This window comes from Peromyscus eremicus, chromosome 3 (genome assembly GCF_949786415.1).
Source record: "Peromyscus eremicus chromosome 3, PerEre_H2_v1, whole genome shotgun sequence".
Taxonomy (NCBI): domain Eukaryota; kingdom Metazoa; phylum Chordata; class Mammalia; order Rodentia; family Cricetidae; genus Peromyscus; species Peromyscus eremicus.
In genome coordinates, this window is record NC_081418.1 from 138,192,518 (window position 1) to 138,217,781 (window position 25,264).

At 50.0% G+C, this 25,264-nt stretch overlaps 1 protein-coding gene across 3 annotated transcripts in view; it reads right to left on the reverse strand.

Annotated features, from left to right (window-relative positions):
* Tspan9 (tetraspanin 9) overlaps window positions 1-25,264 on the reverse strand; it is a 182,266-nt gene that overhangs the window by 73,674 nt on the left and 83,328 nt on the right. The window lies entirely within an intron of this gene.

The window sequence follows — 25,264 nt, forward strand, 5'->3', positions numbered from 1 at the left end:
CCCTCCCCATGACACAATATCTTTAATAGGATTAGCGGTCTGCTGTGTGCCTAAACCAGTGTGCCCAGAGCCCTTCTAAATGTCAAGGGCTCAGTGATTGGGAATGAAGCAGCACCTCCATGGGAAAGCACTGGTTTCTTTTGCCCTAGCAAGGATGGCGAGAAGAAGGGGACAGCTAGAGGTACCAAGGATCCAAGAAAGCCAGAAGATAGGTCTGGGGAGAAAGGCTGGAAGGGAAAGAAACGCGGTCACTACCAGGCTGGCCGCCCCCTAAGAACATCGGGCCTGTCCAGCCTGGGGCACAACATGGTCTCATGGTCTCAAGCTGTACCTTTACTTACACACACACACACACACACACACACACACACACCACGCTTTTGCACACGTGAGAATGGCTACCGCGCACAGACAGAGGGACCGCAGCAGAGACGCAAGGTGTAGGAAAGCGCCCCTAGGCCTCCGCGGGGCGCGCCGCCCTCCCCGCCCCCTCCCCGCGCACACGCAAGCGCGGCTCCGAGAGACTCCTGCAGCTGCGCGAGCCCCCGCCTCTGCGTTCCTGAGTGGGACGCCGAGGGCTGCAAGGGGCAGGTGGTTCGAGTGGGACACTGCTTATGCCAGCAGCTGAGCAAGGTAGCAGTGGTCACAACTGGGTTCTCTTGGAGCCCGAGGTCCCAGAAAAGAAAATGTGCCTGCCAGGGGAACATCCGAAACACCCCTTGGTCCTCTTGTAAAGCATTGCAATAAAGACAGCCTCCCCTGGGCTTGTGCAGAAGTCTGCATTGCTGACCTGGGGCCACCACAGTTTGCAAATAACGAGAAATAAAAGACTGGAGGTGGGGAGCGAGGGGATGGGGGGAGGGGGGACAGAGACCAAGTCGTTCCTTTGTGTGGCTGAATCCCTAGTGCGGGAGCAAAATTTTACCAGGCTCTGTAACCCCAGCACCCAACAAGGAGCTCAGCTTCTAAAAGGCACTCCATAGAGATGGCTAGATGGACGAATCCATGACCTTCCAAGGGGTAGGGGTCTACCCTGGAACCCTCAACCCTCTATTCTGAGTCCCAAGAGGGAGCCCTTTAAGAAACATAGTCTGCCCTCTGGACAGCACAAAATCTAGTTAGGACAGGAAGTTATTCATTACCATGGAGGCACAGATGGACACAGCTGGCCGTGGCTGTGCAGTGAGGGGGACAGTAATTCTACCTAGGAGGACTTCATGTTCACTTACCCCCACCCTAGAGGTGATAAGTCTGAGATCTGGAGTGTGGCTCCTTTACAGAAACTGCACTATTTCACTCTTCTGGGCACCTTCTGAACCCAGGGGGAGCCCAGCAGCAAAGCTCTGTGTGAACAGTCACCAGCAGCAAGCATCTCTCCTGTTGGACACAATGGTCTGGGATGTTGTCTGCAGAAAGGGGGTCAGATGTCTAGGTGGCTCCTGTGGGAGCACCAAGCAACCTGGCCAGAATGGCTAAGGCTTTCTGTCCTCTGCAGCCTCACTCGACTGCTTGAGGGTGCAGGGTTACCTCTTCTTTCTTATAACATTACTTCTGATGGGGGCATCGACCAGCTGGACTAGAGTTAGGCAACCTGCTCTTCCCTGGCAGCTCGCGCCAGCCTGGCTACCATTCCTCCTGCCAGTGTGGAGTTCAGGAACACCCAGATGTGTTACGTGTGAAGTGAGCCAACAGGGGTGAGGCCAGTCAGGGTGAATGGGCTCTGAACACAAGAGGGATTGTTATATCTTGGGGGGGGGGTATCATCAAGGCTCCCCCAATGCTAAGCCGCCGCCTTGTTATCTTCTCCCCTCTCTTCTCCCCAGCTCACATCTGCACCAGTCATACCAATCTCCCCTGGTCCCTGGGCTGTCCCATCATTGTGTGATTAGAAATGAACGTATACCTCCGGGGCTTGGGACCAGAAAGCCAGGTGACAGCAGGCAGACAAGGGAAGAAGGCTTTCCAGTGCCACATCCCTGCTCCCCCTGGTCACACTTGTCAACGCTCCAATGAAGTCTCACTACAACACCCAGCTGAGTCACTATCAGACTAAAGAGCAAATGCAATTCATCAGCCCTTACATTCACCAGGCTGACCCTACCCCATAGGTGTGGTGACCGGTCCATTTTACAGAAAAGGAAACGGTGGGCTTGCGTATGCTTCCAAGCCCGTGTGTCATTCTCTCTTGGATCTTAAACACCTGCTGCCCTTGGCAGTCTTCCAGTCTAACAGAATCTTAGAGCACAACAGGGAGCCGGAGATGGCATGTCCTGATGGCTAGGGGGGTCTTTAGGTAAAAGGATACTAAATTAGGAGGAACAGGGAAGAAGATGGCTGAGGTGATGCTCTGGACTGGACAGGTAATCAGCAAAGACCTGAGGGCTGTCACAAAGAATGGAGAGAGGGAAGGACAGAAGAATGCAGTGAGGAGGGCAGAGAATGTACCCTATCTTAAGACAAAGGCAGATGGAGCCAGAACACACCCATCCCCTGCCCTCTGCCCCCTTGAGGAAACCATCCACTAGAGACAAACGGGTCACTGTGGGCAGATCCCTGAGCATAGGTACCAGGATGAATAATCAGAATGAATGGGACAATCCAGGATCTCACCATCCAGCTGTGGAAAACAGCCTTCTATCCTGACTCCACTGGTACCCAGGGCATTCCAACAGAACGATGCAGGCTAATTGGGGAGCTATCCTGTGGCCCTGACTTGAACCAGACCTCTTTAAAGTGGGTGGGGGAAGAAGGGCTTGCGTGTGGTCCACTCAGGAAGCAGTGAGGGGACAGGCCAGGGTGTGAACAGGAACTACTTTGCAAGCTACATGTAGGGCATGTGAAAGCTGGAGCTGTAGTCTGCAACTTTCCAGTCGTCCAGGCCCATGGCCACCATGGGGCCCAGGAAGCTGAGCCTGGCAGCAGGGGAAGAGAGAGACTGTGAAGGGCTAGCAGATGAGGCTGCTGCAGGTCCTGAGATTGGGGATGCAGAAGGAGCAACCAGGTGGTGTGAGATGTTACTCCCCCAGTCCCTTCTCAATTCTCCACACCCTATCAGGTCCAGGAGAGTCTTTGAGGGGCTCTCTGCATGCAAACAATGCAGACCTGCTTTACTTCTCCCCCATGCCTTTTTTAATGAAAAAAAAGGGGGGGGGGTAAAAGAGAAAGAGCAAGTACAGAATTCTCAAGGAAGAGCAAGAAAAGTAAATGTGAGAAATGAGCGTTCCACATCTGTTCTGAGTGGCAGCCAGGAGACAAGGGCTTTTCGGCTCCCCAGTAAATGCCAAGTGCTTTGTGTCTCTCCAGAACTTCCCAGGCTTTAGGTGAGGCAGGGCTCAATCGCTGGTGTCTTCCCCACCAGCCCAGACACCTTCTGGCCCAAGCTGGCTACTCTTGTATGTGACTGTATTGCAGCATCTCACACCCCTAGCCCTTAACCATAAAACCTGAGTTTAGGGGAGACCAAAGTACTGCTTGCTGTGAACAGGAATGAGCAGGCTGGGCAGCCACTGTAGAAAAAAGCTGTTCACCCCAGGTTCTAACCTCCAGATTTGAGATCTTCTTTGGCTGTAAAAGGAATCCTTTAATTGCTGAGCAAACTCCTCAGGAATGAGTGAGTGGTCCCTAGCGGGAGGCCCACCTCCCAGATGTCTGCATGAAGATTCACTAGGCAGGAGACAGTGACGGGGGCCACTCTCCTATTTGCTAAGGACACAAAACAGCTTGAAATATGGATTCAGAATGGAGGCTAACAAGGACTATGAAGAGGCTGGAAAGTGAGGAGCTAAATGGAGCTGGGCACACACTGCTCTAGTTATCCCAGCTCTTGGGAGGCTAGGTCAGGACTTCGAATTCCAGGCTAGCCTGGGCTACACAGCATGGGGGGAGGGAGAGTGGAGAGAGAGAGAGAGAGAGAGAGAGGGGGGGGGGGGGGAGGGAGGGAGGGAGGGAGGGAGGGAGAGAAGAGAGAGAAGAGAGAGAGAGGAGTTTAAAGATACTTTTTTATCTGCATTTTTGTGTGTAAGCTTCCTAAGACTAATGAAGAAAACAAATAAGGTTTGTGTCAGTGGGAGGGCTCATAGTTCTAAGAAGGGATGAATTAATTGCTTAGAACATTACAAATCAGGGCAGGCCGCCTCTTCTAGAGAATGGCTCCACGCTCCCTCTCAGCACTTTGTTCACACTGCAGTGGCTCACCTGCCTCTGCTCTGGTCTCTGAGCTTCTAAAAGACAACAGTACTTACATCCTGTTCATTACACACACACACACACACACACACACACACACACACCTCCAGTGCCTATCACAGTGACTACCACATAGTAGCTACTTAGAAAAAAAGATGGCTATCATTCCCAAGCTGGACAGTTGAGTTCCAAGTTCACTCACCAAAGGATGGGACCCAAGCCAAAATCTATGGAATTGTTCCTGGAAGGGAGGCCACCTGAGGACATCAGACTCTGATGAGGCAGCCCAGGAAACACCCAGCGAGTAATGGTGTAAATGTCATGATGTTAACTGATGTGCTCATAACAATCATATTATGTTCATCCTAATACATGGCATGTCCTTGAATGGATGGATAAGCAGGCAACAAGTTTAACCTCCATGTCCACAGAGCCATTCTGGAAGATGAGTCCAGAAACAAGAGGGCAGGAAAATTAAAAGAGACAGGACAAGGATGCCCCTGGCCCCTTGCTTGTGCTGGATGTACAGAGCCTTGCAGAGGGGCTCCAAGGGCAGGGCAAACAGAAACATCTCTGCCTGCAACTTGGTCCCAGGAACGCATGTGAATGCCATAATGTGTCATGCCAGGCTTCAGAACTCAAGAGCAAAACCACTTTGGGCTGGGGTTGAGATGTGCCAGAAAGCTGGCTGCTGGGGAATGATTCAGAGACCCTTGGCTGTACATAAGCACCCCATGACAGGGAAGCATGTACTGGTACCTCTAGACAGGTCAGTCAGCATTCACTCCTGGAAACAGGACCACAGCTATGGACCAGCCCACTCCTGACCTAGCCAGGAGTACTGAAATATGGCTTCTGACCATGCAGAGTCACACATTTGCAGGGACTGTCACAAAGCCAACCCCTGAAACCAGCTCACACCAAACATCTTTAGGAACTGAGTCATCTGGGACAGGATATGTGAACTAGAATGGAGTAAGCTTGGTAATTTCCATCCACCTGTTCTATCCCAAGGCCAGGAAACATGTCTAGTGAAACAGTCATCTGGAGCCACCTGGGCTTTGGGCCTTGATTGATCTGGATAACCTAGAATAAGCACTCAGCCACCCTGTGTCTCAATCCTCTTCTATAAAATGAGATGACAACGCACCCTTTCTAAGCTTCAGGTAAAATCGTAGATCTGAGGTAATGAATATAACTGTAATACAGACAGCACAGAGTCTGGGCCACAGAAAAATGCCTGGCACACTGGGGCACCATGATCATGTCCAATAGTAACTATCAGAGTAAACAGAGTCCCCATGCCAGTCTAGATAGGGCGGGGTTGAACAGAGAAAAAACAGACACCCCACTACGAACATGCAATGTCCTGTGACCCTGTTTCTAAGCTTGAGAACATCAGTTTCTCCCCTGACAGCTGGTGACACCTGGGTGCCCACTTGGCCCTCACCTGTCTTCTGAGCCCCAAACACATATACAAGACTCCTCCTGCCCATCCTCCCCATGTGGCTGTCACAGGCATCTTGGATTTCACATTCCCCACAGAGAATGACTTGCCCAGCCCTTCCCTTCTTGATAAATAGTCTGGCTGTCTATCACATTGTCTAATCCAGAAACCCCACCCTCATCCAACTCCATACACCACCTGCTCCCTACCAATTCTGTCCCTACCACAGAGTCTCCCTCCCCTGCTATGATGCCACAGACAGTGCCCAGTCCATGCCTACCTCATTGCTCACCAGGGTCCTTCTTCACACCCCCACTCCAGACACACCATCTTACCAAAGCCGCTCTGCTTTTTAATCCCTGCAGTGGTATCTCATCTACTTACATTCTAATCATGTGCTCGTGTGTGCAGACAAACAAACTAAATGTGTTTGTGATTCTCCTTTTCTAGGATAATCCATACTCTTAAAACAACCTTTAAGAGCCAGGCACAGTGGTACACGCTTGTAATCCCAGCACTTGGGAGACAGAGACAGAGGATAGGAGTTCAAGGTCAGCCTTAGCTATGTATGGAGTTTGAGGCTGTCTGGGATGCATGAGACCTTGTTTCAAAATTTTCAAAACACCTTAAAGGTCCAGTCCAATGGACCCTGCCTGCCTCTCCTCAGGCTCCAGCAAACACTAAGCTCTGTTCTGCTCTCCTCTGAGCTTCCGCCCATGCTGTTCCCTCTGCCTGGTTGTCCTTCACAATCCTTTCTTCTGGAATCCTCCACAAAGGTCTTTTTTCTGGCTTCCTGGGTCCCCTACCTGCCATGCTAAGCTCCCTTCCCACCATTATATTCTCAGAGCACAATTGGCCTGTTTCTCCCATAGTATTCATCACAGTTTGAAAGTGTGTGTTTCTCTAAGTGACAATTTCCTGGCTGATTCTCTCCCATTAGATCACAGGGCCAGAGCACCAGAGACTGATCTTTCTCATTGTTGCACATCCAGCACCCAGGTCTATGGCTGACCCACAGGCCAGCCTAGAAATAAACTGATGAAACCAATTCACAAAAGTAAGGAGAAGGGCTTAGGGGAGCCTTGCACTGCTCAGTGCTGAAAGCCTCAGGGTGCTGGTTATCTGTGTGACCCCCAGTTCCTCAACTACAAATGATGGATGCTGGATTGCTGGGTTCTCTACGGGTCTCTGAGCTCCGATGCCAGGTGCATGCCTTACACTCTGGAAGTAGGCAGGGGATAAACAGGCAGAAGAGCATCCTAGGAAGGGAGGTGCTGGGCAAAGTGGGCATGGAGCAGAGCTGAGGCACACACCACATGCTGGCTGAGACTAAGAGGAAGAAGAATGGAGCTGAAAGGAGGGTGAGATTGGAGCCCAGGAGGCCAGGAGGGCAGCAAGAATCTGCATATCCCCTCTCCTTCTGTCATCAGCGCTATCCCACACTTCCTGGGCTACAGTCCCAACCAACCACACTCTTCCTCTCCTCCTTGCAGCTCCCTTCCCTGAAACCTCATTTCCTTGGCACCCCGACTTGCTCATACCCACGGTCCGGGGGCAACAGCATGGTCATGGTCATGTGTCTTGGCCACTCCAGAGAGCCTTCAGAGTTAATGCACTACAATGTTTCCTGGTCTTTGACCTACCCCTCCCAGTTTGTGATCTGCTGAGAGCAAGCATCCTCTTTGTCCCCACAAGCACTCAGCCCCTAAGACATTTTTCCAGGAGAGTCCCCAGCCAGGTCCATCTTTCATTCCTAGGCCAATCACCTCCCTATTAGATCCTGTAGAAAAGCCTGATACATAGGGCATTGTACTGGAAAGGCAGATGGACCTGCAGCCCCATGCATGGCCACACTGGGCCATTCAGTCCCAGGAAGCAGAGGAAAAAGAAAGCAAGCATTTGTTATTAGTACTTATCAAGGAGGGCAGGTGGCTTTGGGAGGATGAGATAAGGCAGACTGCCCGACACAGGCAAGTGTGATGAAGCCTGAGGTTTATTGCCATGCACCAGCAGAAATTTACTGACCCAGCAATCCAATATTCCTAAACCACTCCATGGAGAACACAGACTTACCAGCTGGGATAGTACTCTCTGACCCAGCCTCCAGCCTGCCAGCAAGCTGGCCTTACAGCTGGAACCCTTTGCTGACTCCAGGGACTACCGTCTCCTGTCCCTCTTCCCTGTCTCCCTCCACTGTGCCTAGAGGCTACGGGACTGGTGCTGGAGTCACCTGGGGGGAGACAGGGCAGGAGAAGTACTTGGTGATGCCCTATAGTTAAGAAGGTGGAAAGGTATCCAGATGTCCGCCCTGCTCAGAACCCATCAGAGGGAGTCATGTGTGTTCCACCGACAGACTGACAGTACCAGAAAGTAGGCCTCCCTACAGGATGTCTGATGACTCACAAATATCACGGAGCACAAGTCCCTTTGTGTTCTCAGAACCTCCAGGGTCCTCTAAGAAACAAGGCACAAGCAGGAGCCATCACCTGGTTCTTTCTCCTCCCTCTCCAGGCTGCGTCAAGTCAAGGAGCCTCCATCTGGAAGCACCCAGCTCCTCGCCCCCAAACCTCCAAGCACTTCTCTCCATGTCAAGGTACTAGTGAAAATGGCCACAAGTCACATCCTTTCCTTGGCCACCTGGGCTACCAAACCTCCAGAAGTTCTAGAAAGACCTTCCAAAGTTTTAGATTGAGCCAACAGAAATTCATCCCTATTGTCACCAATCAAATTGGATTTGTACCCAACCATTACCCACTACACTACACTTCTTCAACACATGCCCAGATTGCAAAGTTCTGTACACACATGCCACCCTGAACTGAAGGCAGGGGCATGCACACATTCCCTACACCACGTGCTCCCTCCCTGTTACTGCCCTCCACCTGCCAGGCTTCTGCCTGGGCTCCCTGCTCCCAGGTCTCCCCAGAATACCCTACTGTGCTCACCGTTATTACCCCAGGGTGGAGCTCAGAGATGTGTATCAACTCACAATCTCCACTGGCTCCCTAGATACATAATCACAAATGCTTGAGCTTGTCATTGGAGATCTCTGCTGTACTGTGAGCCTTACTTCCTACAAGCCCCTGCCTATGTCCTACAGACTGACAGCCCAAGCTTCTTGCTTTCCACCCCCAACTCTGGGACTCCACATCAGGCTCATACTGCCTGTCCCATGGTGGACTCCTACCCACCTCTGCCTTTGGCCACTGTTTCAAAAACATCTTATCAATGAAGGATCCCCCAACAGTGAGGGCTCTTCTTCCTCTGAATCTCTCCTTTAGGCACTGATTTTATTATGCCCTGTATCATAGTTATTTGCATAAATATCTTTTTTTTCCCACACACAAGACCCAAAGAAACTCTATACAGGAATAACTCACTGACCCAGCTTGATTCATGGCACACACTTAAACCTGAAATGAAACTGGCTCTCTCCCGTAGTGCAGAGAGCCCCAAAGCCTTGCCCCTCAGTCATCATACATGTTTGAGATACCCACAATACTATCCACTGTCTGGCTGGTATGTCTTTACCTCAATGGATCCCCACCATCTGTCCTCCCCTCTGAAGGCCATCCATCTATAGTCACCCTCCAGATTCACCCATCTCTAGAAACTGTAACAGAGCTCAAATGACCATCCTGGACTCCATAAGCCTCAGTGTATCCAGGGGGCCATGTATTACTCATCTCTCAAGCTCCCACCTCAAGAGGTGCTTGCAATATCCTAGCCACACCAGGTGCCAGCATACACCTGCTCCCCAACACACACTGTTGCCAGAGGAAATGCCAGCCACACCCATGGTTGGCTGGACCCAGCAGGGACAGACATTGAGCAGCCACCCCCCGCTCCTACTACCTAGGCCTGCACAGGACTAAAAATCCTTGACCTATCCATCTTTCTGCAAGGGCATGGTCCACCCCACCCAGTCCAGGCTACCCATGTAGTTCTCTGAGCACAGGGCATATGATAGATGGATGGATGGATGGATGGATGGATGGACAGACGGATGGATGAGTGCTCTTGTATTTTCTCATCCACGAAATGGAGCTGGGTACGATCATGAAGGGCAGATGATCTGGGAAATTCCTTTATCTACTATAAAGCACTATCCTTCAGAACCACTCATTCACAGTCTAGCTGACCAGCACATGTCATAGGAGTTTGACAAAACAAATAAGACTCACATGAGTTAATGAGTCACTGAAGAGTTCCTCAGCCCCCACAATGGTGCCAATCCTGGGTTGTCACTCACTGTAGATGTCACCAGGGAATGTCCCTGTTCTGTCTGTGTCTTGGGAAGAACAGAATAAGTGGAAAGCAGATGTGCAAACTGTGAGTGCTGAGAGGCCCTGCTCAGAGGAGAAACCTTTACAAAGAACAGCGCCTTGAGTGGGGCGTGCATGGCATTCTAGCAGTAGAAAGACAGAGGAGGAGGAACCAGTGTAGGGACGGCGTGAGCGGACTAGTGCGGGTTGTTTTTTTAAGGGATTTTTCATACTTCTGATCATATCTGATCCTCACACCAGACCCTGAAAGATAAGCAGGGAATGTGTCCCCAGTTTTAAATGAGAAACCAGTTCATAGAGCTGGGTGGAACCTAAGTCACCTGACTTCTACAGCAGACCTAGCAGCTTTATCTGAAATCAGTGCTAGGCTCTGTTTTTATACACAAGGCCGGCCCGGACTGAAGCATACTTCAAATCTGTCCTGCACACACAGAGGGACAAGGAAAGGAAAGAAGCAGGGTTGAGAAAAAGCAATCCTCCACTAGGATTATCAAGCCAGGGAAATCGTGAACTTTCCATATCTACTGCAACCTCATGGGACACGGGCTGTCTATCCTGGGGACATACCACTGCTTGCCCCGAACACCAACTCCATCACCTTCATCCAGTGCTCCCTATGCCCTTTCACACTTCACAGACCATGAACACAGACACTTGGCCAAATGAAAGCAAAGACAGGCCCCGTGCTCCAAAACCATGATCCAGCAGAGCAGAGATCACAGAACAGTGATGGACTACGAAGTATTCACCAACCAGCCCATGGGGGAAAGCCCTAATCCACAATGCTTACCAATGGCCACCATGGCCAGTTGCAAACAACCCATAGTTTAACACCGGCCGGCAAATTCTCTGACTACTTACTGACACTCTCAACTGGAAGTCTAAGCAAGCTCCAGCAAACCACTGTAACAAACCTACTCTTGTCCCTCTAAAAGAAACCCAAAGGCAGGGAGAAGAAACCCAGCCCCATCCAGGGCCTCATCCCAGAGTGAAAGTCTCCGTGATTGGGGTTTGGGGCCTAGTGATGGAGGCTGAACGAGGCACAGGGAAAGCAGAGTGGGAGCTTTTGCAGTCTGCTGGGGCTTCCTCACAGACCTACCAACCCCAGAAGATAACTGCAGTGATCTTATCCCATGAGGCACATGCTTCCCACTGCTCCCAGACAGAAAGATGAAGTTCTTACAAGAATCGATCAATCTCTCTCTCCCTCCCTCCCTATCCCCCCTCCCCCACTCTGGCCACACCACCCATTCTGTTCTCTTACTTCAGAGCCTGCACCATTCACTCTACCTGAGCAGTCTTTCCCCAGATCTCTGCAGTGCCAATTCCCCTGACCCCTTAACCTTCATTCAGACATCTTCTCCAGGACCTCCCGAGCACTCTCACCCTGCTCTGCTCTCTCCATTCCTCTTATTCCCAAAACACAATGGAACTTATATTTTTTACTATGTAGTTTGTTTATGATGTTGCCACCCACTAGAAATGACCTTTAGAAGAGCAGGGATTTGTGTCTGTCTCATTCACTGCTATATTTCCACAGTCAAGAACAGAGCTTAACATGAGTGGGGGGGGGGGGGGGTGTCTCTGTTCCGTACATTCTTCTGCATGAGTGAATGAAGGCAGGCAGGCCTTGGAGTGGTTTCCCATCTTGATCTTCTTAGCAGAAAGGAGCCCCCAGGTTACTGCCTACCCAGAAGAGACCCCAGATGCCCCGGCCCTGCCACTGGGACCTGGCACAGGTATACCTGTCCCAACTCTGTACTTCACTTACTCTCTTCATTTAGGCTGTAATGGGGCCCAACATGGCTAACCCTTGGCAGCAGAAAGGGTCATGGAGAAGGCCAAGCCTAAAGGCCTCTGAGCTGCAGTGGAAGATCTGAAGTCAGGATTGAAGTGCTCCCTTAAGAGGTCTAGGAAAGACAAGTCCTTCGAACCCCCTGGGCACCAGTTACATGCCTACAGCCACTTCGGTCCCCCATTCCCTACTCTGAGACAAGAAACCCCCAAAATGCTCTCTACTCCAGCGCAAGGACCAAGCGGCTGCCCCATCATGCCTCGGGCAGGCTCCCCACATGCAAGGTGGACAGCTCATAATGCTATTTTAAGTTCTGCAGGCCCAGCTGCAGCACGTAGCCACAGCAGGCGGCCAGCCCGGGTAGGAGACAGAGGAGCTAGTTCACTGAGGAGGCCGTCTTGGGAGTTTTGGGGGGACTGATCATCCCCTTAGACCAGTCCTCAGCACAGGGTCCAGAAACCCCCAGGAACATGAGTCAAGGGCTGCCTTAGGCACACCCAGATTCCATTTCTGAATGTGACCCCAGTCTCCACAGCAAAAGGACTCCTATCCCTGCCCTACAAATCCCCAGAAGTTCCAACAAAAAGAAAGGGAGCACAGGAGCACCAGTTTTCCTTGTCCTGACAGCAGGAGTCACATAAAAACACAGCCCCAAGGGATGGATTCTATCCTATCTGAGGATGACTTGCCCTCCTTCCCCACCATGGAATCCCTCCCAGTACTGTGCACTTGCTAGTTACACACTGGCACACTCAACAAAGATGTGTTGATTATGTCTAAACACATCCTAGAGCCAAAGGTCAAAGTCTAGAGAAAAGCTTTATCATTATCGTTTTTAAAGACATCTGCACTGACCTCACTGGACACCAAAACTAAGAATAAAGACCACAGAACCGAGAAACCAGTGGAATTTAGCAACAAAACTCTTCCCTTCATGGAACACAGCACAATTCCAATGATACCATCCTTCTGTACTATAGGGTGGCCATATCCCAAGCCCTACACCACCAAAAGACATCCAAGTGATTGGAAGCTGGCTTGAGAAGGGATGGAGAAAGTAGGCATTCTAGACACAAGCTACCCCCACTCCAACCTCATGCTGTGGGACATCAGCAAAATCACCCAGGGCAGGACAGGTCACACAGGCCTGGGGCCACCAGCAGCATCCTACAACTCTAATTGCCCAGTTTAAGCAGCATCAGCACCAGCGAGAGGGGAAGAGTTAGGCCAGCAGGTGCTGTAATTAGGGAGCTCTGGGACCTGGCTCCCTGTCACCGGCTACCTCAAGCCAGAAGCAGCCACGCACACCTTAAAGAAACAGATTCACTCTCTGGATTGAGGGAACAGTCTTTGTATTCTCCTTTCCCTGCCTTGGCTTCAACCTATCCAGACAGAGTCCTCGAAACATATCTGTTAACATTTTACAAGCAATGACAACAGCTATATGCACAGGAAAATGTATGCCAGCCAGAGTGAGTTTACTGGTATAACCCTCACAGAGCACCAGAATATCTGCAGCAGACACCATCACTCCCAGTCAAAAAGACTTGCACGTGAGGCCAGTCACCTACTGGCCAGCATCTGCCTCCTCAGAGTTCTGGTCCAACACTCTTCACAATGCAGAGTGCTTTCTAAGCAGTTTCTCTAAGTGGTTCCCAGGCCACCTCTTTTAGAACCTGAGAGTCATACGTAGCGTGCCAACTCCTGACACATGCTGCTCCCACTAAGCTGGAATACCTGGAGGCTGGACCCTGACACAGCCATTCCGTTAATAAACTTTCCACTTTCCAGGATTCTAAAATATGCTGCCATTTGAGGGTTGCTGCTTAGAAGGCTGCCCACTGAATCTAACTGGCTTTCCTTTCCCCACACACATGCAAGAGCTATGAGCCACCACCTCTAGAAACCCTTCTCTAGCTACAGATGGCAAGAGCTCCTCACTGCTATCTCCATCCCTCTTCTCAAGGGCTTTGCACACAAGGACCAAGGCAACCTCAAAACATTTCTGTCAGCCTCTAAATTACACTCTACATGGCTTGGGTATGAAAAGTCCTCCAAGGACTCACGGGCTTGAACAACTGATCCTCAGCTGGTGGCATGGTTCTGGGAGAAGACTGTGGAGCCTTTGGGAGATGGAGCCTAGCTTGGAGACATGTCTGATTCCAGCCCCACCTCTTTACTTCCCAACTGAGGATACTATGTACCCAGCCATTCCACACTCCTGCTGCCCCAGCCCTAAACCCCCTACCACCATGCTTTCTTTAACATGGTGGACTTCCTTACGTTGTTTCTTTCAGGTACTATACCACCAAGATGAGAAAATAACTAAAAAAATAATAACTTCTCCCATTTGAAAAGGGACATGACTACCAAAGTAACTGCTCAGCCTCAGCCAATGGGCAATGTGCCATCCCCCAACCCCACCTCCATCCAACTCACCAGAGGACCATCTTAGGGTCCTGATCTCTCACTTTTACATACCTGCTAACCCCTAGCAACATTCAGCAAAAGAGATGAACACAGATGGTACCCAACAAAAGCCCCCGACAGCTTTCAACCTGATCCGACATCATGTATCTATACCCACACTGCTCTGATTCTCCTCCTTCTGCCTCCGATTCAGCTCCGTACCGGCCATTCTGGTGTCAGAGATGATCACATAGTTTCACTAGGTTCTCTACCAACCATCCCAATTCTCAGCTTTAATCAGCCCACTGTCCCTTGGCATGGAGGTTCCTCGGGCTGATGACCCAATTAACAGTCTTCCTTGTGGCCACAACACACAGCTCCTCATGCACTACCCCTAGGTAAGTGATTGCCTAGACAACCCAAGAGGGCATAATGACTGCAGGTAGACTGTCAGTTGCAGGGAACAGGGCACTAATCAAGTCTCCTTTAGCATCTACCACACCCTCATCATATGCCACTACTCAGTAAGCATGGATGGACAGATGGATAGATGGGTGGATGGATGGATGGATGAATGGACAGATGGATGGAACCAATTGTTCTAATGCAAATGCTAATGGGCAGGAAATTAAGGTCAACAACAAGTTTCACACTTAAGGGTGCCATGGTCAGCCGGGCAGTGATGGCACATGCCTTTAATCCTAGCACTTGGGAGGCAGAGGCAGGTGAATCTCTGTGAATTTGAGGACAGCGTGGTCTACAGAGCTAGTTCCAGGACAGCCAAGGCTACACACAGAGAAACCTTGTCTCGAAAAGAAAATAAAAAAGGAAAGGAAAGGAAAAAAAAGGAAGAAAGAAGAAGAGTGTCACGGTCCAAGGCCCCTGGGGTGCACTAACTGCACCCCTTCCTCCCAACCCCCGAAGTTTCCGTCTTCTGTCAGTTACTAGAATTAGCAAATGAGCAGTTTCCGCATCCCATCAGCAAATCATCTCCTGAGCAGAAGCTTGCCTGAGCTGTTGGAATTAATTGAGTAATTAACTTCCCACATCTGCACCCCTTTCTTTGGGCAGGAGGGGCTGGCAGATCAGAGGCCAAGGCTCTAGATCCCATAGCTTCTCCACCAGTTCCAAGTCACCAAAACCCCAGCCCACTCCTTACCACACACACTCCCTCCACATAGAGACTTCAAAGCCCTACTGTGGCCCTCTAAGACACACAGGCTTCCAACATACACACACACATACACACACACACACACACACACACACACACACACACACACACATATGCATGCATGCACACCCAGGCATCCATAGGAACTCTGGCAAGAACCATGCAGTCAACTTAGATTCTGGCTGTGGCTTGTTTTAAGCTTGGTCACCCATACACATCATTAGGAGCCTGATAGATTCAGCCGAGGGAATGGGTGGACAGAATGGGGGTGGGGGAGGAAATAAGGCAGATCATAGAATTTTTGCATGTTCTGGAGAGGCAATGGAGGGTAGAGGGGAGGGCACAAGAGGTGGGGCCAGAAGACTCAGGTGTGAGTCTAGGTTCTTCCTGTGGACAAGTCACTTCAGCCCTGTGGGCTTCCGTTTCCCTGTAGACAAGGTTGCCTATCAAGCCTGCCTCCCTGCTGAGCTGTCCCAGGATGGAATGAGCTCATGGTATACTTACTTACCCTCCTCTCCCCTCTCCAGAAATCTCAGAGACCATCCACGGAGACTTTTTATAATCTATTCAAAGTCGGCTAGAATAGCTACGCCATTCCTCAGTTTCCACTGCCACAAAGCACTTTTTACAGAGCTCCACCTCTCTGCTCTGCTTTCCATGTAGGAAGGGTGTGTGTGGTGTACAAATCAGTCATATCTGTGCTCAAATTCCAGCTCTGGTCTTAAAAAGTTACCCAGTTTCCTCGTCTGAATTCACAATAAATTCCTAACAGCGTACAGTTGATATCTACTTGCAGATGGCACCTGATTCAGTGCATGGCCCAAGCTACAGTTAATAAATAAAAGAGAGTAATTTCTTTTAATTCTAATCATCGCCAGTCTGTCTAATGGAACATCTTCCTCCACAGCCTAATTCTCCTCCAGGTACCAGGCTCTCACTGGAAAGAGATGATGTCACAGGCTGGGAGTCCACTCCTTCTCTAGCAAACACTCCTGCTTCCCTTGAAGGTTACTCCCACGCAACCAAAGACCCTAGGCCACCCTGTCCTCAGTGACCCTAGGTCACTGTCCTCCTCACCTCTCCTCTGCTGATGCTTGCCCCAAACTCCCACATCTGACCCATGAAGTACCTCCAATACCCATTGAAGTACCTAGTGCACAGTAGGTCCACGGAGTATTCAATTCTGGAATTTACAATTGCAGAAGGCTGTAGTCTATAAATAAGGTCTCTGGGTCTGAATGCTGTAGGCCTACATTCACTGCCTTCACCGAGTACTATAGCACAATGTAGACACACAGCCTAAATAATCAGGAGGCCATATGCCAGAGCTCTCCTCTCAATAATGTCTCCTGAGGTAGAGGATATAGTCAACAGTGAAACTGTAAATATCTGTCCCCATCACCTTTTGTCTGGCTAGATAAGTTCTATCATACAATGCGCAGACATTCCTTCTCTTAATTTTAGAAGAAATTACAGAAATTTTGCACTCAAATTATGTTAGATATCACCCAATCCAGTACATCCCTAGCTGAGTAAGGAAACAGAACCCCAAGCTCTGAAGTTATAGCCAAGATACAATGCAATTCTGTGGCAAATTTGAGATTTGAGACCACTGACAGTAACCCCATGAAACACCAGACTGTTAGTATCCACCATCTCCGTCCCCTACAAAGCAGCCTATACAATAAGCACCGCATCCCCATTTGGCATGTAAGAGAAAGATTAGGTAGCTCACCCTGAGCCACACAGCTCATGATAACGCCAGCTAGGAAGTCAACCTGTCCCATATGCCCCAGAAGCCCTGCCCTAGGCCACTGAACACAGGGAGATGTCCAACCCTATGTCTCACAGAAATCCTCCAATGGGTCTCAACACCAAGTCCACTTCTCTTCCCTTTGCTAAAAATACCATCAACATCAACATGGTCGCTTAACTGGAAACCCAGAGACTCCGCTCCCTTTCCCCTCTCCTTGTACATCTGAGCAAGCTCCCAAAGTCCAGAATCTACCCCCATCCTCTCCCTGACCACCATTCCTTGTTCATGCCCCATAACCCACCTGGAGACTATCAGACATCCTGTCTGCTCTCCCCCAGGCCCTCTCCTTCCTCATTGCCTTCTACAAAAGCCCTCACAACTGTCTTTCTGAGATAAATTTGGTCCCCAGTTGTTTCAACATAAAAATCATTGCTTTTATGCCAAACTCAGGGAACCTTGAGGACATTCCCACAGCCTGGCCAGTTCCAAACTCAGGGAACCTTGAGAACATCCCCACAGCCTGACCAATTCTTCCACTCAAACGCCTATAGGAGCTTCAAGACCCAACTCAAACCTCCCCTTCTGACTGCCTTCCAGCTGGGCTAGCCAGTGCCTCTGCGATGGTACTTTTCATGCTGTGGGGCCTCTGTGGGCCTTGTGCCCCCTTGGCAAGCCAAGCTCCTTGAGGGTAGAGCATTGTGGTTGCTATAAGCCTCTAACTCCCAAGCATGAATGTGCTGATTTATTCAATGTACTGATTTGCTAGACCCTAAAAACTCTCAATGAATGCTGTTGAATTAGTGAAATCACCAATCAGGGCTCTGATTATAATTTTATAAATGATAATCCTCCATTAACCTAAGGAAAGAGCCATGTTTGTCTTCAGACCCAGTTTCTTTCGGAGAGACCGTCTGAAGACCCTGACAAGAGGGTCCTTGCTAGAAGACACATGGGTGACAGGCACTTACTCTGAAGGCACCAATGACAACGGAGATGGGAAATCCAATTTCAAGAATTAAAGAACCTGCCGGGCGGTGGTGGCGGCGGCGCACGCCTTTAATCCCAGCACTCAGGAGGCAGAGCCAGGCGGATCTCTGTGAGTTCAAGGCCAGCCTGGGCTACCAAGTGAGTTCCAGGAAAGGCACAAAGCTACACAGAGAAACCCTGTCTCGAAAAACCGGAAAAAAAAAAAAAAAAGAATTAAAGAACCTGAGTCACAGCAACTGAGCCAGTGCTGTGACCCAACGGGATTCAGATGTTAATTGTCTTTATTTGCCCTAATAAAGCAAGCCCAGATCAGTGCTTTTCAAATCACAGGTTGTGTGACCCATTCAGGGGCTATAAAATTAGTTGAGTGGGTCAGCAGAGAATTTTTGGAAAAACAGAACAAATGCATGGATCTGGATCCTGGCATCTGTGTCCACTGGATCCTCGCTTCTGGCACTGAAGCAGAGGGGGATAGGGGAGGAGAGAGACCATATTCACACAATAGGGATAGAAATCATTCCATGAGGGGCCAGTGAGATGGCTTGGTGAATAAGAGCACTTTACTACACAAGCCTGGTACCTGAATTTAATTCCCAGAACTTGTTTAAGGCAACTAGGGAGAACTGGGTCCACGAAGTTGTCCTCATCCTCTGACCGCCACACATGTGCTCTGGCATGCATGCATGTACACACACACATGCACACGCACAAACACACTTCATGCATGAGTCATTTTTTCACCATAGCTGTGTGCGCGCATGTGTGTGGATGTGACAAATCACAGAGTTTGGGAAGTGGCCCCTGAGCCTCTGTAGAGACATGGATCACCCACAAGAGTCTCAGTGCATAGGTTGATGGCCCACTGGAGCATGTACTTTCCAGACATTAAATTCAAGCCTGTTACCTCCTGCAGGGCTACACCTGGCCAGGAAGGTTGACCCAGCTGCAGGAGATACCCGGGGATACACTCTCCAAGATGGCAATGAGTTTAAAAGATGTCAAAAAGTTAGGCACACCATGAGAAGGAAGGGGTAGTGGCTGTGGAAAGTTGTCCCTGGGCCATCTGACCCAGTGGCAGCTGCAGATGACTCTGGCTAGAATCTGCACTCCGGGTGCTTTTCTGCACATGAGGAGGGCAAGGCCCCAGATCTCCAATGTACAATATATAACCCAGACTCTCCATTCATGGATCCATTGCTTGATTGCTGAAACAAATCAAAGTTGGCTTTTAAAAAGCTATGACGTGAGCTCGGCACAGAACTACACCTTTGTGATCTATTAGATTACAGAAAACCAATTCCAAATTGAGCCAATATTTTATCCGTTACAAATTCCATTCAGCTGCCTGCCTCATCTGTGTATAGCAGACACAGCCTCCCACTGGGTCTCCAAAACAGAAGGGAAACATCATACCCTCTTGAGTCCCAAGGCTCCACACTGGAGGATGATGGCCTCGCCTCTTGTTTTATTCAGGGCAGAATAGAGGAACAGGCTTCAAATGCAACAGGAAGCCGGCAAGGGGGCACTGTTAAAGACAGGAACAGGTGACCCAAGCAGGTGTTAGCTGCAACCCTAGGCGAGCTGAGCCTGCCCCACCTGGGGTTCACACGGCCAAGTGTCAGGGTGTATAATTTACCCTGCATGACTGTTCCCAGTCCCTTCCTTCCTAGATGACTTTGGGAGGTGCCTTCCTGTCTGTGGCATCCCTGGTTCCAGGATGAAGCAGGATGATGGCTTTGGGGTTGCCACAAACAATTGGATCTCCCCAGGCCCCCACAGACTATTTCCAGATCCTGATGGGTCCTGTCTAATGCCAGCGTCATCAGAGGAATCCAGGGCATTCCAAGCTCAGCATTGTTCAAATCACACATTCCTCTGCATAAAAAGCTATGGGATAGCTCTCATTCCTCCATACTCCCAGGAGAAACCACATCAGAGAGAGAGAGAGCAACCAGATCTCTCTGTGTGGTGGGGACCAAGGAAAAAGGCAGGCGGGAGCCACAGAGCATCTCCACAACTGTCCCATGAGATCCCCTGCAGTGTACCCAGAAAGATCACTTGCCCTGAGCCACAAGCTAAGCCTACCCTCCAAACACAGTGTTGCAAGGAGATGGGGGTGGAGGCAGAGTCCTACCTGTACCCTCAGCCTGGACACAGCTCCTTTTAGGTGTCACTTTCTAAGTGTCTCCAACCACGTCAGAACTGCACCTAAGATTTCAGGAATGAGCTGGTGACTACATTGTGTCTCCTAAGTGTTAGGGCCAGGGGTCAGAGACCTCCATCGGAGTAAGTCAGAGGGGTCTGTCCCAACACATCACATTGCAGGGGACAAAGCTGGTGGCAAAAGCCTTTGGAGTCCTCCTGGCCACTTCCTCAGAAAACAAGGAGGTACAGAAGAAGGGGGCGACTTTCTCATACTCCTAAAACAAGAGGCTCTGTCTGTGGATGAAAACCACAGGTGGGCAACTAGAAGGATGTGCTGGGCCTGGGACAGGGAGGGCTGTGCCCGAGGACACATAAGCTCAGGACAATGGGCACAGCCATCTCCTCACTGCACAGAAGGATGGGATGTCAGAAACCGAAGGCAACCCAGAATCACTCAGACACCACCCCTCTGGAAAAAATGAGGGGGAAATGAGATCGCACGGGGGAGAAGAACCTCTCCAGGGACAGACAGACAGACAGACAGACACACACACACACACACACACACACACACACACACACACACACACACACTTTCCTGCCTCCCTAATCCATGAATTTCCCATGATGCTCTGTTCATTCAATAGGCATTAAGGTCTGATGAGCCTTGAACTTGGCATATGGGCTCCATTTAAGGCGTAACTGGTCCCTGTTTTCAAACAGCTTAAAATTTAAGTGGTTATTTTTAAGATTTATTTTTTTTTATTTCAAGCATATGGATGTTTTGTCTACATGTATATATGTGCATCACATGAGTACCTGGTGCCCACAGAACCAAAAGACGGCATCAGATTCTCTAGAGCTGGAGTTAACAGGCAGTCGTGAGCCTCTGTGTGGATGCTGGGAACCAAACTCAGGTCCTCTCCAAGAGCAGTAAGTGCTCTCCACCACCAAGCCATCTCTCCAGCCCTGGAGGGAGGACTTTAAATGAACAGAAAAGTTAACAAAATAAACTTTTTTGTTGTTTTGTTTTTTGAGACAGAGTCTCTCTACATAGCCTTGGTTGTCCTGGAGCTCACTGTGTACACCAGGCTGGCCTCAAACTCAGAGATCTGCCTGCCTCAGCCTCCTGAGTACTGGAATTAAAGGTTTACACCATCCAATCTGGCTTTTTAAAAAAATGAATATTTTAAGTAGCACAATAACGTGATAAATGCTTCAGTATCAATGAGAGTCTAAAGAGGGTGTGCAGGTACCTTCCACCTGGGAGGCCATTGATTTAGACCAGGGTGAGCAGGTACCTGCCTGGCATAGAGAGCAAAGGGTCTGGCACAGAGAGCAAAGTGCCTCCCAGAGATTAACGTGGAGTCTACACAACAGATCTACAAATGCACAAGAACAGTGGCTTGGCTGGGAAAGGCAGCTGGGAGGGTCACAGAGAAGGGAACTGCTGAAGTGAATCCCCTCTCCCCCATACAGTACGCCTGGGTAACCAAATCAGTGGGTACAGCCATGCTATCAGATGGCAAAGGACTAGTTGGGATAACCAGGTCAGTGAGTATGGCTGCTCTGTAGAATGGCAAAGAACTAGTCAGAATAACCAGGTCAGTGAGCACAGTTTCTCTGAAGGATGGCAAGGAACTAGTAGTCAGATAACCAGGTCAGTGGGTACAGTCTCAGTGTTGGATGGCAAAGACTGGTTAGGAGGCTTCTGGGGTGTTCAGGGAGGAGACTGGAGCACCTGAATTGGAGAAGTGGGCTAGAGAGCCAACACGGACATGGGGTCAGCAGCGGTGGAGAATGCCTACTGGGCTTCTGAGGCAGGACGCCCAGCAGGATGAGAGCCTCTTGTCCTCTTGGTTAATGGACCTGCCTGCCTCTTGCGGTTAGTTACCTTTCCATGCTACCAGCCTGAGACAGCTTTGTATTCCCCACGGGCTCCATCAATACCCGAGCTGACACTGATTACAAAGCCAGCACACTCCCGAAGCTGAGCAGCGCGCCTTCCTAAGTGACAGTGCTGATGGATCTGTTACAAGAGCGGTACACAGGAATCCGCCTGTCTCCCCACCTAACCCACAGCCCACCTCGCAGTCTTCTGCCCCTGCAGACTGTGGCTGTCAACAGGAGTAACAGGAGGCCCCAGGGGCAGGACCCAGACAAGGCAAGTGAAGACCCTCAGGGCCAGACCCTCATGGCACAGATTCTGCACACTAGGGTGGTCTCAGCATACCAGTTCAGTTTCCAGGGGACCAGAACATTTGCAACAGATCAGAAACCAAGGATTATTATACCCTCTGGCTTTAGAGAAGAAGAAAGCACTCTGCAAAGCCAGGTGACATCCATAGCTAGAAAAGGCCACAGAGGGGAGGCGGCTCCCCACGCCACCTGGGCTCTGCAGGCTAGCTCTGGAGCTGAGTGGAAAGGCAGAGCACAGCCTGCATCACAAGCTAGCTGCATCCTGCCTTCTGCAGCAATAAGCTGAGAGCAGAGGCTGGGCTGGGGGCGGGGGCTCTGTGATGGATGGATCCTGCTTTGCAGGCTGCTACCAGAGGGCCAGGGAGGAAGAGGAGAAATGAAAAGCCTGGGAGATATTTTCCCCGTGATTTGTGCCACTGGAGATGCCCTGTAGCAATATTTATCCTGCAGCTCTGTCCCACTTTCGTTTATTATCCAGCTTAGCCTGAGTTATCACAACCAGGATGGGACCCATAAACTAGCTACCTGACACCATCAGGACCGTTAGGCGTATTTTAAAATCTCAAGGAGCTGCTTTGACCCTCCGTGGAAATGTAAAGAAGTGGGTATACTCCTTATGCCCTGGGGACAGTGACCACTCGGGAAGCTGACACTCCCAGAGTCTCATCCCACAACAGTCACACCTGCACCTTCCCTACCACTGCAGAGAGCATCCTGTGACCCCGAAGATGCACATTCCAAAGGCCCAGAGCACTTCTAAGGCTGAATTTGTCAATGACAAGTCATTAAAATGTTTGCCAGCAAATGAGCGAATACTGAATTTACTGAGTATCTTCTACTACAGGCAGTCCTCTGAGCCCATGGCGTCTGCATCCATGCATCCAAGCAATCTCAGATCAAAACTATTTGAAAAGTTAAAAAAAAAAAAAAAAAAAAAAGACATCTATTCTGACACGCACAGGCTTTTGCTCTTGTCATTATTCCCTGGACAATATAGTCTAACGATTATTTGCATAGCATTTGCATTGCATTGCCTCCCGAAGTAACCCAGAGAGGTATGCAGGAGGATACGCTCAGTTATATGCAAATACTAACTACACCATTTTACATAAGAGACTTGAAAGTCTGGATTTTGGCATCTAAAAGGGGGTGGGCCTAGAACCAACCCTCCTGTGGATACCAAGAATGGCTTTGTATCTTGGATCTGTGCTGGGCAAAGGGACCAGGGCAAAGCCAAGTCTCCAACTATCTTGTCTACTAGAGCTATTACAGGGACACACTGGGGCAGACAACTAAAATACAGGAGAGATGGGGTAGGTCTGAGGGGTGAGCAAGCCCAGCGCTATCAAGACATGCAGGGTCCGAGGATCCTCAGGGTTGGGCAAGCCCAGCGCTATCAAGACATGCAGGGTCCGAGGATCCTCAGGGTTGGTGCTGACATCAAACAAAGGTGACAAGGGAGTGAACAGTCATTCCCAGACTGAAATTAAACCGTTTCTAAAGATTACGAACTAAGTGCATGACCTGGTTACTGGGCTTATAGCAACACACAAAACCAGAACAAAACCAGACAAGCCCTCACCCTCACACAGTTTATATTCTGAATTGAGGACACGGGCAGCAATGAAGATTCGAGAGAAGTTGTGACATTTTATCAAGAAGATGAAAGGAGGGAAAAGAGGGGGGCCTGCGGGGGCAGAGTAGCAGCAGTTTTAAGCAGGAAGGTCTGGAGGGTGTCAGGTACACTAGGGAAGTCACTGCACTGTCCACACAGAAGCTGAAGGTGTGGCCAGGACTGGAGCAAGAGGAGAAGGACCCAAACTGACTGAGTCGGGGGAGCACACACACGCTTGTCAACACTGAGACATGTATCAGTTGTCCCAAGGGTGGGAACCTGGAGCTCGTGATTTTGTAAGCCAAAGAACCTTGTCACTGAAGAGGCCTTAGGGACTGCTGAGCAAGGGGCTCCTTCCCAGAAGACCACGGCGTGACAGAGACGCTAAAAGCTTTGCCTGGCTGTTCCCCAGCAGGTGCCACTGCCCTCTGCCCCACTTGGAGGTTCATGACATCATGCTCAGTACCTCTAAGATCCTCATCTATGTGGTGTCTCAGTGCTACAGAGGAGGTATTCTGAAGCTGCATGACTGACGTGCCCAAGGCCACGCCCACCTGGCCGTGGAGCTGAGCTGTGGCCTATCCTTTATGCCCCACAATCCACCAAATTAAATTTTGTTCTCAGTAGCGTGACTTTGATAACAAGGAGAGAAATACTTGCTTCTAACAGTTCTCTCATAAAAACTGTTTTGGGGGTTCCTAGGAATACATGTTCAGAGAGGAGGGTTCAATATAAGGATGCTAGGAGTAGGGAGAAAAATGGGGAGGCTGAAAAGTTTGTCTCTATGAATAAAAGAAGAAAAATATTGAGCTCTGGCATGGACCAGTGAGGATGTGTCAAAATGCTCTGGAATATTCCTTACAAACACCATAAATGAGATGAATGGGAGAGAAATTCAGATCTAAGTGACATTTTTTGAGTACCTTCTATTTCTCAGCCGTTCTTCTGCCTCACTCGATACTCACAGCAACACTGTGAGACAGGCATTATTATTCCCATGAAGGATGTGGGATCTGAGGAGTAAACGGGCTTGTTCAAGGTCAAGCAGCTAGTAACAGGAGGAGGTGGGCTCAGAACGCCCCACTTGCCCTCGCTCAAGACGCCAGACTCCTAACTTAGAGCTCTGTCCGCTGCCACAGTGGCTTTGGGGCATAAGGCGTGCTGTGGTTCGGATGTGATATGTCCCCAGCAGACTCAGGTGTTTGAACACTTGACCCGCAGCTGGTGATGCTGTTGTAGAAGGCGGTGTAGCCCTTCATTCTCAGG